The 18,431-nt window shown below is 36.9% G+C and overlaps 1 long non-coding RNA gene across 1 annotated transcript; it reads right to left on the reverse strand.

The window, feature by feature from the left end:
• Positions 1–7,324: 7,324 nt before the first annotated feature.
• On the reverse strand, positions 7,325–14,710 carry LOC130168204 (uncharacterized). Its single transcript, XR_008827397.1, has 3 exons — positions 14,456–14,710; positions 11,833–11,945; positions 7,325–7,469 (listed from the first exon to the last, which is right to left on the reverse strand). It is a non-coding gene; the product is annotated as an uncharacterized LOC130168204 (long non-coding RNA).
• Positions 14,711–18,431: the final 3,721 nt, after the last annotated feature.

Below are 18,431 nucleotides of genomic sequence, written 5' to 3' on the forward strand. Positions count from 1 at the left end.
CAAGCTGCTGTTTGTTAAACGGAGTGTGTATTCTAGTCTGTTTTATGACACTTTAAAGGCTGCAGAGAAAAACAGAGGGGTGTTATTTTTCTTTTAGGAGCAACATACCTTTGTGCCACTTTTCATAAGAAGAAAGTCAAATTATAACATGTAGAGTTTAACAGTTTTCACTGAGGTTTTGTTGTTTCAAAAAATTAAATAAATATGTTAAATATGTTCTTGTCACAAACAACTGCAACGTTGGTGGTAATAGCACATACAAACTTGTTTAATTAAAGGAGTAATCTGTAAAGTTTGGTGAAACTCTGGTTCTCAAGCCATTATGCTCAATGCCTACTCAAAGAGCGCCCCCTTTTCCTTAAATGGGGAATTACATTGTATAATTGAAGCTGACAGTGCTGAAGAGGTGGTATGCTCCTCCAAAGCTGAGAACAATCATATCAAAATTTCACAATTTCAAATCATACTGCTTGAATGGAAATGAAATACTGCAGATTATTAATAAGTGTGACCAGCTGAACTCCCTCTCCTCTCTTAGTGTGTGTGGGTGCTTTATTATATCTCATAATGTTCAACTCCCAACTTATTCTCACCTGAAACATGGTACATTTGGAATATCTTATGGGAATCACAGAGCTACAGAGGAGCGTGCATGACAACGTTGAATCTCATTTCCCTTTTTCATTGTGTCGAAACAACACAAAGGCTGCTAATTGCACAATCTATTCTCTGAGACTGCGTGTCAGTCCTCATTCCATGGATGAGTAGATAGCATTTAGAACTTCACTCTAATGCTGCAGCCGTCCCTATCACTACAGATTCAATTCCACACATCAAATTTATTTCAGATGTTATTATCTGTGGCAGCTTGCCAGTTCTGCCTGCCACTCACACAATGTCTCCACAAGGTGTTTTCTCCTCACAGCACCAGCCAAGCTGCTTTATTTTCCGACAGCATAGCACTGGTAGGCATCAGTCTGCAAGGTGCACCTGGTGGAGGTATGCTCAATAAGTTATATTTCCACACTTTGTATTTTTGTTTTTCACATTTGTAACTTCTTTTGGGGGGGGATTTATAATAATTTGATTTACAGTACACCTGATGGTTCATTTCAGTTCTTGTGCACTCACAATTCCCCACACTCACAACTTTTGTTTTCACTCCCAGTCTCTCTCGCTCCCTCTCTCACTCTTTTGCTGTGTCGGTGATTCACTCCACTACTGCATGGCATTTCCTTTGCTCATGAGAATAGATGGGGTTCCTGGGTCTCTCTGAGAAGAGAAGCCCAGCGTCTCTGTCTCCCCGAGCGGGATGAATAATGGATGGGAATGGATCAGATGACTGAACTGCTTCATCTGGATCCTCTGTAGTAATGGCCAGTCATAGATTCTCTGTGTATGTGTGCACGATGGGTGTGCGCGCAATCTGTGTGTTATGCGCCAAGCGGTCATGCGGCTTGCAAACGGTTAAGCAGTTTGTTTTGGAGAGCTAGTGATACACTGAATACTGGTGGTGCCATTTAATAGGGCAGCCATCAGCATTTTCTATTTAAATTAGTGGGGAAACTGGTAATAAAAAGATTTTCACCCAGGCCTCTTTCTCAGTTAATGTTTGATTAGAAATGCAATGGTTTTAAATTAAGATTTCTTTTCCCCCTTGGTATGAAATCAATCAAATTAACGGAAATTGAATTATTTGAGATGGTAATCTATTTAGGCAAACCATTCACCATGAAAATGTTTTCCTCCTGTTGTGAAAGGAAGAATAATTGAATCAGACCCTTGTAAGTGACCCCCAATGGCTGAGCAAGAACAAGGCTTATTGAAATGAAATTTAGATTTTCTCATGCTTAGAAGACTTAAGTGAACACGCAGGACTATGTGAAATTCAATTTTCCTCACATAATATGTACAAAGACTCACATGTATATGATGTGTAACGTAACAGGATTGAACCAAGGGCAGAATAATGGGCTGTAATCATGTATGCAGAGATGTCTGCAAGCCCCTGCCCTGTCCGTGTATCTGCCCCAAGTCATATGCACTTTTTTTTTTTTTAAACTTATTTTAGCACAACAGGATTTATAATGTAGAATAGCATTACAGCAAATTTCCATCTCTTTTTCCCCATAGCAAATTATTACAGGAAATGATATTCCAAATATATCACCACAGGTCATCAATTCTTTATGCCTTCCAGGGATGAAACATGTGCACTCAATTGGTTTCCTGCCTCTTTTTTTGTCACACTTACACACATGTAGAAACCACTTGTAAATCACATTTATGTATGTTTTTGAGAAAGGAAATCTTATTCTTGTAACAGGTAGAGAGAACTGTATCCTGGCGGTTGCTTAAATTATTTAATAATTTAGTTGATGATTAATAAATAATCATTACAGGGGATTTTGTAGTGAATTCTGTTTGCTTGTTTGTTAAAGAAAACAAATGCACCTGCACGAATACATACATGTATCCAGGGGTCTCTGTTCATTGAAGGAAGCAACAGGATTCAGTGTTTTCAAATATCGATAAATGTATTTAAATGGCATACAGTAATGATCTCCATCACTCTGTCTTTTCCCCAACAGAAAACACGTAAATACTTAATTGTTAGACACATGCTGTGCATTTTATCAGCCAATGCACGCACAGGCAATTCTGCATCCCACCAAACCCGCAGACACACAGCAGGTGATTGTAATAAATCATGAGTCACGTGGTACCTTACAGAGGCTTAATGGTAATAAATTTGTCAGGGTATAGTGTACGTCAAGTTGGCTGGATGGGCCTGAGTGCCTCAGTGTGCCTTTCTTGTCTCCATATGTATAGAAGAGAAATATTGTTTCAGTCCTCCCATTTATACTAGTCTAAACTCTGAAAGACTTGGGGGCTCCCACCATGCATTTTTTTGGCCATTTCAACCCTTTTTGGAGTTTGGAAGGATGTATTGACCCACTTCCACTGTTTTGTCTGCTTGAAGTCATCCCTCTATTCCAACACATATGTAGGGCATCTTCTGTGTTTGAAAGTACAACCACAGCCCTGACAGAGGAACTCACCTTCATATGTGTTCATTTGGAATTATTTTCAACTGGATATTGTTTAACATTGTTAATTATATAAATTGTATATTGTTACAAGATGAACTGTCTGTGTTCAGTCTGTGTTTAAATACATCATTTAAATAATTTATCTAGGTTTATTACTTCTAGCTTACTATTTCAACCATTTGTACTTTACTTTTATAACTATTTAAACTGTTTAAGTAGCTAACAGGTTCAACTATTTTGCTCACTTGTTAACTATTTTTGCAGTGTCCAGGTTTGGATTCATTCAGGTTTGGTTTGGTGGATGATCAATTCTTTTTAATCAATTTATAATAATTTCTTCATTTTTTTTCCAAATTAATTGAGCTACTAAATCTTTTCATGTACCCCCTGGCAATTATAGAAGTATCCCCTGGGCTAAAAGTACCCCTGGCTGTGAAAAACTGCCTATAAAGGCCATCAGCAAGTTTATATCCTACATACACAGAGGTGTTTAATGTCACTGGATTATTTGCCCTTGGAATAATATAGCACGGATATACAAGAATTTTATCATGATTCATGATTGTGGGCTGCAGAGATACACTCATAATCACCCTAAAGAACCAGGGATTATGAGCTTTTATGCAAAAATGACCAACACAGGTGTTCTGTAGGAAGTTTCTTTGAATTAGCACAAATGCAGATGAAGAAAAAGAAAAGACAGAACAAAGCTTTGTGGTTCCGTGTTGGCATAGCAACCGGTGATGTATTGCTAGCTACGCTTTACTGGAATTATTAACACAGCTGGAGCTCTACGCTGAAAACACCTACATACAGTAGACTGAACAGCATAATACAGGGCCAGGATCATTAGCATCAAAGTGTCCATGACTATTTCTGCTGGGAGCCAAATGGCTGGTGGCTACCTGCTGTTAATGAAGAACACCGTGCCTATAATTTTCCACATTAGGTTCGGAGCGAAATCAATGACATAATACCAGTAATAACGTCATATTAATATAACTGTATAGAACCAGTTTTCGCAAACAAAAGCCATATAAAACCATGTTTAGCCATTTAAGCTTGCAGCAAAACCAAGGATTTTCAACCTGGGATATAATGTTGAAGGAAAAAAAACAGACTGCATGGTGTTTCAAAGCACTAAAACAGATATGAGCATTTTACCAGATTCAGCCAGTTTGAGTACATTACCGCACTTCCTCCAAATAGCATTCAATGGCATGTGGATAAGAACACATTTGCATATTAATTATGCAGAAAAATCCCATAAACTAAGCTTGCATCTCCCATAATCCTGATGAATGATGTGACAAATTGGTTTGTGGGACAACTGGTCTTATAGAGGCCACCTCATTCTAAAGACCCATAGTATCTGTAGGTTCAAGCTAATGCAAGCAAACAGTCACGCAGAGGTAAACCTCCGAGTTGCTGTTCAGGAATAAAACCAGCCCTATGGCTTCAAGTCAAGATTCAAACCCTTGAACCAATTCATCCTGTTAAATTCCTAAATTTCAACAATAAAAGCACAATCAAGTTCACAATATGCTGTTTTACACTATTCAAAACAAAACTAAGCCAATATTTTCCCTGGTCTGTACTGTTCATTTCCAATGATTACACTGCAAAACACGCTCAACCGAGCAAAAATCAAACCTCAGAAAATCCAATAAAATGCTTTAACCTTGACAGTGCATGTAGCAATCATCTGTAATCCTATTGGATACACAAATTAGTCTCTAAGAATATGCTTTCACACATCAAAATCGTTTCATTTTCAATTACTGAAATCAAAGAGACAATAATATGGCTTAAAAACATCCAGTAGCTTCTTTAAATTTTTTTTTTTTTTTTGGGGGGGGGTGGGGGGGTTGCCTTTTATCCAATAGTTGCAGTGAGAGAGAGCGAGAGAGACAGGGAAGTCAGAGTGAGAGAGGGGGAATGACAAGCAGCAAAGGGCTGCAGGTCAGATTCGAACCTGGGTCGCTGTGGTTAGGACTAAACCTTCGTGGTGCGTGCTCTACCAAGTGAGCCTGATTTCCTGTATATAATAAAGAAACCACATTTTACAAGATAGATCATAGCTATCGTTTTATCTACTTCACTGACAACTTGATTTTGTATAGATTTCATTGACTGCTATTGAAGCAATGACTGTTTGACCCCAGATTACATTAGAGCTTTAAGTGAAGTCTTAGATCCACAGACAGGCCTCTGGAAGGTCTCACTGCATATAGATTAAAGACAAACGTGACAGAGCATTCGCACTGAGGGACCTTGAGGTGTAGAAGAACAATGCCTGACAAGGGAAGATCACCAATCTCTGTGCGCACAAATTATGAATTAGAGTTTAACTGACACCTTGTTTTTTTTCATATATTTTGCTGAGTTGGTTTTATGGAAGCGTGAGTACGAGTTATTATTTCAGATTTAATTTGATGGTTTCATTAGATAGTTACTGGCCTGTAAACTGTTAAGTGGGCTTTATAGTGTCCTAATTTGTATGTAAATTTGCATTGTTATAATGCTACACTACATCTTGTTGTATCTTGTTGCTGTCTCTTACACTGAGCAGACTTTAAAAAGGAAGACAGAATTACAGTAACAGCCTTCACTGTACTTGAAATTTATTTCATTGAAATTTCAGACTAGAATATGATCATTTCTTATGCTTTTCTAAACAGATAGAGCAGTGATTCACTTAATAAAGCCATACATGTCACGTACAGCACACATGCTTTTTCACATGCACAGTCCCTAAACTTTCCCTAAACTTAAAAACCTAACCAGGGCAGCAAATTAGCTTCAGCTGAAGGCCCCTTATACATTACAGCTATTGCATTTTTTCCCTGGTTAACCATCCTTACCTGTTAAATAAACTAAAAAATAACAATATACCATTCATTTCCAATAATTCCTCCTATAAGGCTACTGTTACTCACTTTTTAAATCAGTTCCTCTGTGTTGAAGACACAGTTCATTGAGCAACAGTCTTAGCATTACAGATTACTTTTCCTCCCCTGTGTTAAAAAAGTTCCCTCATTTAATAAATGAATGGAAACAGCAGGATGAGTGTCTTTATGAAAATAGACGGGATTTCGTCAGGTGTGAAAAGTCTCTCTCTCTCTCTCTCTCTCTCTCTCTCTCTCTCTGTGTGTGTGTGTGTGTGTGTAACAGTAGTAAAGTAAAGCCATATTGAGGGATTTTTAATGCAGTTAATCTGATTAAGGCTGAATGAGTTTTCGCATGTTTAATGTTAGTGCTGGTTCCAAATACATTTGAGACTGTGGACCTGTGCAACAATAATACTGTTTTTGTTTACAGTAATTTATGTGTAGTCAAAAGATTTTAAATTTTAGATTTCAAAAGTTAAATGTATCAAAAAAGGAGGTGAATTTTGTAAAAGTGCTTTCTATAAGTAACAGTGGTTTTTATTGGCTGCAGATATGGGCTCTATAGTTTGAGGTGACTTTGAATGAAATAAAATAGCTACTTCAGATATATAAAACTAGGCTCTGATCTTCAAATGCTCCAATCTACCCTGAACAAAGAGCACATTAACAGCAACTGAGACTGAATGCCAAGACTTATCTTCATATTTGAAACTGATTAACATCAAACTGGAATCTGTTTATTTATTATTTTATCTTTTATTTGTTAAGTGGATGACAGTCAAGAACAACAAGGAAAAAATAAAGACAGAGAGGGAAGGCAGCCAACAAAATTCCTTTGCCAGATTCATAGTTACATGTTTTAAAATTTAGATCACTAGGCCACTAAGAAAACTACTACTCATTACTACTGTTCATTTCTACAGATGCTCAAAATGCAGCATCTGTGCCCTGCCAATCAGTCCTTTTCATAACTCAGGACTGTTGCACCATAAATGGTAGTCTTCTATTATAAGTAACATTTTACAGAATGAAAATTTTATATATATATACACACACACACACACACAATATACTGTATGTACAGACCTTTCATTGTCATTTCTCACAGAATTATATCTCTCTCTTTATTTTCACACAAGTTGTAACATATTTAACTCGAGGAGGCATGTCCTAACTTAAATCATGCCTAGTTCATTATGAACATATATTTATAGCATTAGCTAATGCAAGAGGACAGTGTGAAAGACAGTCCATGAAAGTGAGACCATTTACAAAAAATGACCTTCATTTCTTGACACTGCAGCAGCTCAGCTGCTGTACCCACACACTTAGAAAATGTTTAGACACATAGCCAAACAATGACAGAGTGGTGAGAGAAAGAGCTGCTGCCACACTCAAGCAGTGTTGTTCTTGCAGTAAAGCTCCAAACAGGGACACTAGTACTAAAATAATGGTCATAGTATAACTGTTGTCTCTCCATAGGCACAGCCCCAGCAGTCTTGTGTGTCATTAGGCCGGTAGTGCACTGCAAAGAGGCAAGTGACACATACTGTAAGCATCGAGGATTCATACCAGTAAACATCCCAAAGTAAAAGCAGCAAAATGTAGTGAATGAGTCAGTGCTCCAGACGGCGCTCTTATTGTAACAGTGTTCAAGAACAGAGGATAGACACTATGGAGCTGTGTGACTGTTGCCATTTCATTCTGTTTACTGTGGGTAGCCTCCACACATGAATGGGCTCATGCTGATATGTAAAAGTGAATATCCACGGTGCAGAGTGAGTTTTGTAAGGCTTCTGTAAAGAAGAACTGGATCATGACAACCCATGCTAATAATATCAAAAGAACAATGCCACCTTCTCATCACTCAGAGTGCAATGAACCAGACAGCAAATCAATGTAAATTAAAAGTGGCCACATTTGAAATGGGATACACTATGGTGAAGCGATGGAATTGGTTTCATTAACTAGTTTGCACAATGAATTATTCAAATCACAACCAGGGGAGAATGATGGCTTGTGTTTACACAGTGACCCTAATTATCAAAATACTTCATTAGCAACATGGACTCTCCTGGTATGTTGCCCTCATAATGTTTGTCATGTCAGCGAAATAAATAGGCCTATCATAATAACATCATGTATAATGCTCCAGTGTTTGAGTACACACTAAGCATGTCAACGTTAGAGTTTATATTTTCAGTATTCTCAAACCATAGTAGTTTGGTCATAAAAGTGTCCAGACATCATAATGCTATAATGACGACATGAATAACAACATATTCTCTTACTCATACTCTGGCTTTCTACCCCACAAACACACACAGTCACATGTAATGTGACATGGACACACTTTCTAAAATCAACTCATTTAAAATTATGATGCAATAGATCTGAAATTATCTGAACGAACCTGCAGTTCAAAATATTAACAAGCTCTTTTACTCAAATGTTATTAAACTGCTTTTTAAAATGTGCAAATATAAATATTTATTTAATTCCATTACAAAATGTAATAGTTGGGGTTCAACCTCAAAGAAAGGTTAGGGTTAGAGTAAAGAATGATGTACTTGTAACACACTTGATGTTTTTTTTGTTGTTTTTTTTTTTTTTTTTTTTATAAACGGATGAATCAAAAATGAAGAATAAAAAACTCTCCCATTTTTACAATATGTAGAGGTATGTTTTCTCTTAGTGTTTTAAGGTTTAACTTTAGACAATAAAACTGGCTTGTTCATCTGTGTGAACATGAATGTTTTCATTGAGTTTTAGAGGAAAAGCAATTGTTGCAGCACAACTTATCAAGTGTAACTACAGTGCAAAAGTACTGCACAAGAGTACAAGAGTCTTTGTCATATGAAATTCTGCTTTGAAACATGCAACCCTAAACTATCCATAAACCTTTGGGGGAAAAAAAAAAAAAAAAAAAATTGCTTGATTTATTGCTCAAAATTGCATATTTTAGTCTCAGAACAGTAATCTCCTAAACACTTGTTTTTCCTTTATTCACAAGTAATATATTTTGTAACATATTTCTGAAAACATGTCCTTGAGAAAAATAGTATGTATAATACTCTTGAGCAAACATAAGGGGGGGGGGGTCATCTGCATCAACATGGTGAGCCACACTGGCCTCAGCACCTTTTCTACCCCACTCTCATCCTCTTAATGGCCTCCAGATACTGCTTTACTCATCCCCAACCTGACCTTTGGTTTGATGTTTTCCAGCTGGATGGCAGCTTTTAAAGACACGATAAAGTAGTGGATGCAGCTGTCGGACATGAACTGACTTCTACTGTACAAACTGTGTCCTTTAAGGACCTATTTTGACAATGTATGATGGGCCTTTGTACAATTATTCAATCCAGTAGATTTGACACAGCTAGGCTTGATCAAATGCATTACAAGATTTATAGTACTGGTGAAGCACAGAGATACACTCCTCCACCATGCTGTTTTATTAAAGCGCATCTCTAGTCCATGACTGGTTGTGTCCCAATATGTTCTGTATGAATTGTTCTGTCAGAGAAGTGCTGCTTTATCTTGGTGGCTAACACAAATGAGTGTGAGAAACTGACCGTTGTTCAAAAACACAGATTTTTATTTGAACTTCTAGCCACCGTTTCCAAAACTATCAAATAAGTTCTGTTCAATTACAGGGAGATGAGTGTAAAATTACACATGATGTGTTATTATTCGATTTAATTGTGGAAAACATGTAGCATGCTGGCTAGGTAAATGGTAAATGGACTGCACTTATATAGCTCTTTTCTCATCTTATTGACCACTCAAAGCCACATTAACAGCACTTCCACCATACACACACACACTTATGCACTGATGGAACAGTCATTAGAGGCAATTTGTGGTTCTTGCCCAAAGAAACTTTGACACGCAGACTGGAGGAGCCGGGGATCGAACCTCCAACCTTCTGATTGGTGGACTCTACCTCCTGAGCCACAGTGTTCCCCAAATTAAGAGCAATGGCGCTAGATGAACAGTCATGTTCAATTCACCCTGAGGGGGACATGAATGTCTGTACCAAACCTCACAGCAATCTATCCAAGAGGCTTTTCACTCATATCAACTATTAGAAATGTCAGGGGATCACCAAAGTCATCATGATTCTTCCACTGTACTATGGATATTTATTTGTACAAAATTTCATCGTGATCATCTAAAAGTTGCTGCTGGACCAAAGTGAACCAAACAATACTGCCATATATCCAAAAATCCATGCCGCTAGCATGACTTAAAAAATTTTAACTCACAAGTTGCACCTGCTTTTAAAATTTTTTCATGCGCTAAGTCACATCTCCAGCACTTGTCATCTTCCTTATTTTCTGATTGAAACAAAATCTCTGTTTCTGATATTATTACCCAACAATTGGCCTATAAAGGTTTATGCCTCTACCTCTGAATCTGATGAATAGAAAATGAGCTCACCTATTCTAATCTACACTAAGTGAGAAAATAGAACTGAATTAAATATGCTCTCCCCTCTTCAGAGGAACTTAATAAAATCCATCACTACAGCTCACACGCCATCAATGAATGTTCAGCTAGGGACACATTCCGCTTTATATTTCCTTTGTGTGAGATAACAGGTCACTGAGAGAAATAGTGATGAAACCACCACAGCCATTTTATTCTCTGCTGAAGCCTCTATTCATCTGTGTTGCTTCATGGATGACTGATATGCCAATTACTTAAAGTCTACCTCAGAATCTGCCTTTTAATGCTGGTGTGTATAAGTCACTTATATGAGTATCAATGATCTCGTCAGCAATTGAGAGATTCAAGCCTAAGTGGGTCTATGTAACGTCAGCTTCACAGAATATCCAAAATGCTACACTACACTTTGGAAAACTATTAGTCAAATTCCCACATTATTATTCAGAAATGTTTTATATTCCTCCCCAGACACACTACAAAAGCTCTCAAAAGTATCTTTCATCCCTATACTCTACTCAAAGACATCGAAAATGACTTTACAACTCAGGCTGAGCTGGGTGAGCAGAGTAACATGGGACGCAATACACTGCCTCATTCAACCTGGGGGTTAGGTCTCAAGATAAATCTAAATGGTAACAAGACAATCACAGGGATAAAAGTGAATAAGTATGTCTTACACAAAATTATGGTTATTTCTTCTGACTTCCCTCTAGTTTTGTCTTTTCTTGTGAAATATTGGATTCACCTCTTTAAAACTTGAAAATTCTTTCAAATGCAACCAAAATTAATAAATAAATAAACAAAACAAACTAACCAACCCCAACCAACATGAACAAGAGGTCACAAGGTGTATCGGGGTCACAAGTAGATATTGTATTGCTTAATTTTGAAAAGGAGTAATTTGACATTTTGGAAAAAATACTTATTTCACTTTCTTGCCAAGAGTTTGATGATGAGAAGATGATGACAAGATCTATACTACCATGTCTGCCAGGGGCTAGTTGACTTAGCCTAGCTCCAAGATTGGAAACAATGGGAAACAGCTAACCTGTCTCTGTCCAAAGTTAACAAACACCTCTAAAGCTCTCTAAACTCATATCTCTTTTGTTTGATCTGTACCAAAAGCAAAGTCACTTTTTTCACAATTTAGTTTTTGTACAGTTTACCCTTGGACAAAGCCAAGCTATTCATTTCCCCTTGTTTCCAGTCTTTATACTAATCCAAGCTAACTGGCTGCTGGCTCTCCCAAAATCAGAAACTACTCCTTTATGGGGTTACAAGCAAAAAAAGGTCGGAAAGTGCTGTATTTCTAAGATGCTGGACCTCGCTCAGTGTAATTAAAGTAGGTGTACACAAGGACCTGTTCCGGCTCCAAGAAACTCTAATATATACTTCTGATGGGTGTGTAACTGGTGGTGGGGCCAAACCCTTACCTGCTTACAGCTGCAGAGACCTGGGTCCAGTTCCTGACAGTGCAGACCTGGTCGATCCAACAAACACAATGGGCAGTGATTGCAGGTGGGAATCCGGCGCTGGTCATGTTCATCTACAAGTGTAAAATGATCATGATATATAAAATATTGCCACTGTATCTTTTTATCAAGGTATATTTAAGAAATGTCATCGTAACCAAATAATTATACTTGAACCTCTATATTCCCGATGCTATATTTAGATGTATAATGAATGCAAAATTGTTTTTCCCAACATGGATTTAGGTCTTTTTTTTTCTTTTTTTTTTTTTAAATGAACTGGATATATTTCTTTGTGCTGCACATGTAACTGAACATGAATTATATTTCATGTATCAATAAGATGACTTTGCCTGCAAATTCAACCATTACAAAAGGTGACTACAGAATACTGCAAGTATTATCACTTAATCTGAAAGGCTGAATACTGACTAATATGAGATATCTTTATTAAAACATGTGCAGGTCTTCAATCCAGCACCTGCCTATTCAATAGTCACATGCTGTTCATTAAGACTCCCTTTTTTCTGTCATTCATATCTCACCCTGGCCATAACTCAGCTGGGGACATGAGTGATAACAGCACCATCATGGGCCTTTTCAATTAGTTTCGGGGGTTTGAAAAATATATAATCCTCATCCTTCATGCCAGGATGCTTTCCCAGATTACAACACAGTCTGTATTAATCATAAAATTTATGAACAAGAAGTCTGTGCTTGCATAGCCATGCCAGTCATATTGTCAGCCTCTAGGCACTGATAACTACTCATGCACAAGCATAACAAAGACAATTAAGGGTTGAAGTGTGTGTTTGTGTTCTACTTGTGGTGGTCTTTTATTCTAAACAATAAATACTAAAGAAAAATGACTCATAGCAAGTGCTGGGGCTGTTGGCTAAACAGTTGCAGAAAATAAGATGCTGCGTGATTTTTATGCTAATTAAGCTTCACTCTGAAAAGGTAAAATAACTTGTACAAAAGACCTAGCTCCACAGGCACATATAATGAAGAGCTCAAAGATTCTGAGAGGTCTTTTCTAGAAATTTGGAAATTTGTCAACTAAAAGGTCAGGCAAACATTCCTTCAACACAGCCATGTTGCCATTAGCTTGCTAGCTTCCTGGTTCATGTTACAGGTAGAGTAAGATCACATAGGTAACATTTTAAAAACATAAATTATCATCATATATATCCATATACCTGCAGATATTAACCACCACAGAACATGCATGGAATGGGAAGAGGCAAACCCATTCATTAAAATAATAAATACCATCTTAGAGGGGAAGCAGCTGTGAAATACCATGAAAATTTACCGGAGCTCAGTTAATAATGTAATGCTCTAACATTCTCTTGAATATGTTCACTTTACAGTAGCTGATGGAAACACCCTATGATTCATGGGTAATTCAGCCAACTTTTGAGAAATTCAATAAAAATCTGTAGCAGCAGCATTAAAGCCGAGGTTTCACCTGCTTACCTACACCTGCTGTAGTTGGAGCAGCAGCAGGGGCTGCGATACATGCATCATGGAGGCAGTTAATGTATTTTAAAAATAGGACAGAATTTTCATGTTGGTTGATAGATAATTATCATGTTAAATGTCAAATCATTATTTCTTTCAGATTAAAAGTCTGATTTTTGCTCCTAAGTGAAAGTTGAAGCAACAAGACAGTTAATTATATCACAATAATTTTATTGCCAAGTGCTACTTGAAAATCCTTGGTGCCAGATAGCTGCAATTTGTGCCATAAAATATTGCTCCTTCTTGGAAATGGGTCAAATCTGAACATACAGATATGATACGAATATTGTGAGATTCAGTTATGAATTTGGCTTTCTGGGGATAAAGAAAATAAATAAATAAAAAATTAAAAGATGCTCCCTATAACTCTCTATCCCAGTGGTGACAGATATCTGAACTTAGCTGCTGCCACAATGTGATACCACACTGAAATGAAGGGCTGTTGTAAATCCATTGGTTCCACCTTTTTAGCAGAAATGGTGATGTCACATGATAGAGCTATCAAGTTAAAACACATCATTAGGCCACAAGATAAAATGCAATGCTTAATACAATGATAAATTCCATCTCCATATAGACAAGAGACTTACGAATATAGTTGACCACTTTGCTTTGACTGCCTTCCTCAGTATAACAACCAGAAGAAAACAGAAATGATCGTCAATAAATAAAAAGGGTGACTGTCCATATAATTTATGTACATAACGTTATGATATTATCCAGAGAGGTGTTTCTGATATTTAGCCTAACCTAACTGGTAAAAATGGGATGAACAAAATAATGAAAACATATGTGAGTATAATGCAATACAGTTCAACAGCACCACAAATGACGTCCTCCAAAATGATCATGAAGTTGAGGCCTCTCAAACAGTAAGTAAACATCATGACTGTCATGAGGGTATTGCAGAACTGATAAACTAGACTGCATTCGTTTCAGCTGGGTGTTCCTAATAAACTGAGCGTATGAATGCGTAGGCGGTTTCAGTCATGTCCGATATATCTGGCATACAGTCTATGGTCTGTGGCTACAACAGTCAGTGATTAGTTGCCGTTCTCACCTGTCTGGACATCTGCTCTTGGTTCAACTTCTCTGCTCGTTCATTCTCAGTCTACAACATAAGCAGTCCACTCAGCCTCTACCGTGTCTCCGTCTCCTTCAAACATTTTGAGTTGAACTCCGCTCTGCAGCCACAGCAGGGACTGAACAGGAGAAAATGTGGTACACACCTCAAATGTAGCTACAAGTTTCTGCGTGCACGTGGAGGTTCCACTGACAGATAGCATGTTAGCATTTAGCTAGACCGAGCATGCACCTGTTGGACAGGCAACGTCGCAGGTGTGTTTGATTTGTGTCACTCAGTGCAACCGCCAGGTGGGGCAGTAATTAAGGATGATGCAACTTTTTCTCTTTTTTTTCTTTTCTTTTTTTTTAAATCAATGTCGAGGTAATGACGTAATGCTAATCTTAACCATGGGCCCATAATGACATCATCCTTAACTTCATTGAATTTTTGTGCATTTCTTTGTTCGTACTACTTGGTGGACCTGGCCCCGGTGCAAACACACGCTGACACTCGGTCAGGAAATGCAAACATTTAGATCATGTGTGTAGACTGTGAGCTCAGAGTGAGACTGTGAACACATTGACCATGATGCTGCAAACTCACCAACAGCCTCTTCTTTGCTGCAAAGTTGATTTGGCTCCTTTCACCTTCACATGGTGTATCTGACTGTTGATCATTTTGATCATTTACAACTGTGGCTTGCATTGACTCATATGCATTCACTTAGGCTATGTAAAATGGCAAATCAGGCCAATTGTTTTAGTTGTCTTCCTATGTGTAATAGGAATCTTTGTGATCACATGTATGTGTCTTATAAGAATCTCATATGATTTTAAAACCGGTATTATTTCAGATAATAGGTTTTCAAATAATAGGTAAAACTGCAAGATAGTAGTTTTAAGTGGATATTTTATAAGTGAACTGTGTTGTGGCTATTCTGAATCTAGCCCTTAACATGACAGCTCATATAACCTTACAAAGGTCGCCTGCACAATCAGGTTGTCCTTGTCTTTCATGAAAAAGGTGACACTTGTGTGAACGATGGGCAGGACAAAACCATGCAATGGCTAAATTTAGATTTCAGTTGAGCTGTTTTTCACTTGACATATTTCATGTCGCTGTTCTTTTGTGTATTAACCGTGACTCAAATGTAACTATCTGGCAGAAAGCATCCAGTTTGATAGTGCTGTCTTTTCAGCTTGTGATGAATTGAATTAGGCAGAAGTGACATGCATATGAACACTGCCTGAGCTCAGACAGAAATTAGGGACAAGAAATGAATTGATGAGGACTCACTAAATTCAACCCACAGCATCATCAAATGAACTTAGTGAAAGGGCTCTGTATTGACTTGCAATAGCAGGGGTAATTTCAATTTTTTCATTTATTTATTTTTTAAAAAAAAGGCAATTTAATAATTTAATGAGGACAATCAATTTCAAGAATTGTCAGCAGACTGAATTGAGAAGTATATGTCCTGACATTTTTAATTGTAGAAAGGTTGTGAAAAATCCACTCCCTGAATTGAAAGTTAATGGGCCAGGTGGATACATACGGACAGCCGAGCCATTACAGTGTAATTAATTAGCACACAGCATTTGCATTCCTGCGTCTTCTCTGTCAAAAGTGAGCAAAACGGTGATATGAGGACATTTTGCACTGTGAAATGTGAACATTTCAAACCAGGAGGCTGCAATTGTTGCGCTCTGTTTGTCTTGACTGATGCTCTTTTACTGATTCTCATCTCATCACAAGATATTATGATAAGAAAGAGGCCAATTCTTTGTGTGCCAGATGCTAAAAACACAGAGAAAAACCTTGTGATTTCAGACCATGTTCCTCTCATACTGGAAATACAATCTACGGATAGTGATTCTACGCAACATGTGTTGGATAACGTGTTAATTAGTGAGCTTTAGAGGTGATGGTAGGCGGATTTTGTTGGACAGAGACAGGCTAGCTGTTTCCATCTGTTTCCAGTCTTTGTGCTAAGCTAAGTTAGCTGGCTGCTGGCTGTAACTTCATATTTGGCATATAGACACAAGAGAGTTGTCAAGCTTCTTATCTAATGCTTGGCAAGAAAGTGAATAATAACAAAATGTTGTACTTACCTTTTTCTCCTTTGCATGTTTGTAGTATTTATACATTTGAGGAGTGTCTAAAATCTTCCCAAACATCTTTGCTTCAGGTTTGAATGTTTACCCTAATTTGCTGATTCTACAACCAGCTAACGACTCCTTCTCCATCTCTGCTGGGCATGGGCTGATAAATGTAAGATTCTTCTCCGCTATCACTTAACTAAGGTCAGACTGTGAAGAAAATATGAAGACTTTCATCCCATCAGTCTTCCTCTGCCTATAGCAATGTTTCATATATATATATATATATATATATATATTCACACACACATATATATATATATATATATATATTCACACACACTGTTGCTCATAAAGTTGGAATAAAATATTTTTTTACCTCTTTGCATGAAATGATTGTGACAATGTGATTTATTTCATTTCACCTGGGTAATTGGGACACATAATGTAATCATTGCACCTGGTCAAAAGTTAGTACTGATGCATTTAAATAGGAATAAACAGAGGATTGTGTCTGAAAACAAAATCATTCCATCTTTATGGGCAACAGTGTATATATATATATATATATATACATATACATATATATATATATATATACATATATATATATATATACATATACATATATACATATATATATATATATATATATATATATATTATATATATATATATATATATATATATATATATATATATATATATATGTATTATCTCAGACCCTGTCAAACCATTTTCAATTACCACTTTATTTGGAGTCACCCACACACCTGTAATAACAGATCATACCAAAGACTGCTTTTGTAGCTTTGTAACTCCTTTAGCTATAGATGCCTGAGTCTTGTCAGGTGGAAATCCTCTGCTCCACCTACACATTATACTTGGATTAGAGACATTTGTACTCTGTTAAGATGGTAATAATTAGATGTATACTACAGTAAAAGGCTCCTCTGACAGTTTAAGGAAAAGATGGGGAACATTTTTCAGTCTTTATTTTTAGTTAACCTATTTATTTAGTTATTGTTCTATACTCCACTACAAACACATATCTATGAATAAATTAACTTTTCCTGCCACCCCAGACTGACAAACTTCTAGACCATATTCTATTCTTTAACTAAACTTATTCTAATTCTTTCTTTTTTCTTTCTCATAGGCAACCATATTCCCTTTTTTTACTTTTATTGGAATGTTATTAGTGAAGAGGCAGATTTTTTCTTAATTGTATTATGTTTTGTTTCTTTCTGCTATTCTTTTTTCTTTTATTTGTTCTGTTTCTAAATTTGTTAAAAATCAGAGTTAAAGCTGGAGAAGTTACTTACTATTCTCTGTTGTTTTGTGAAACAGAATAACAATTTTGGAGGCAATAAATACATAACAACGAATCTGAACAAACCAGAACTGCCAGCCTCACACATTCAAATACACACTCATGGGCTTTAAAATACATACATGACACATGAGATTTAAATACAACTCAAATAAATTGATGCTTATGATCTTACCTCTCAGTGACATTTACTGGTGTAAAGTCTAACATGATCGCTTCAAAATCCAAAAGAATAATACTATTAAGACTTTTTCTGGGTCCAACTCCCTTCTCACCACATGATAGAGGGTGTAATGAAGAATGGCATGAAAAATTTATGGAATCACTTCAAAGATAGCATATGCTTTCATGATTTCAAATGTTTCTTGGATAGGTTGAAATTGATGGGATTGCCTTACAGCATATCAACCTCTTAGTCAAATCTTCTTCATGAGACCTCACTGGTTTTACTGTGGTAACACCACGTAACCACTTTTTGGCTGTTTGCACAGTAGAGGCATTTCCTGCATAATGCATTAAACTTTAAACACAATATAGT

This window comes from Seriola aureovittata, chromosome 4 (genome assembly GCF_021018895.1).
Source record: "Seriola aureovittata isolate HTS-2021-v1 ecotype China chromosome 4, ASM2101889v1, whole genome shotgun sequence".
In the NCBI taxonomy this organism is placed as follows: domain Eukaryota; kingdom Metazoa; phylum Chordata; class Actinopteri; order Carangiformes; family Carangidae; genus Seriola; species Seriola aureovittata.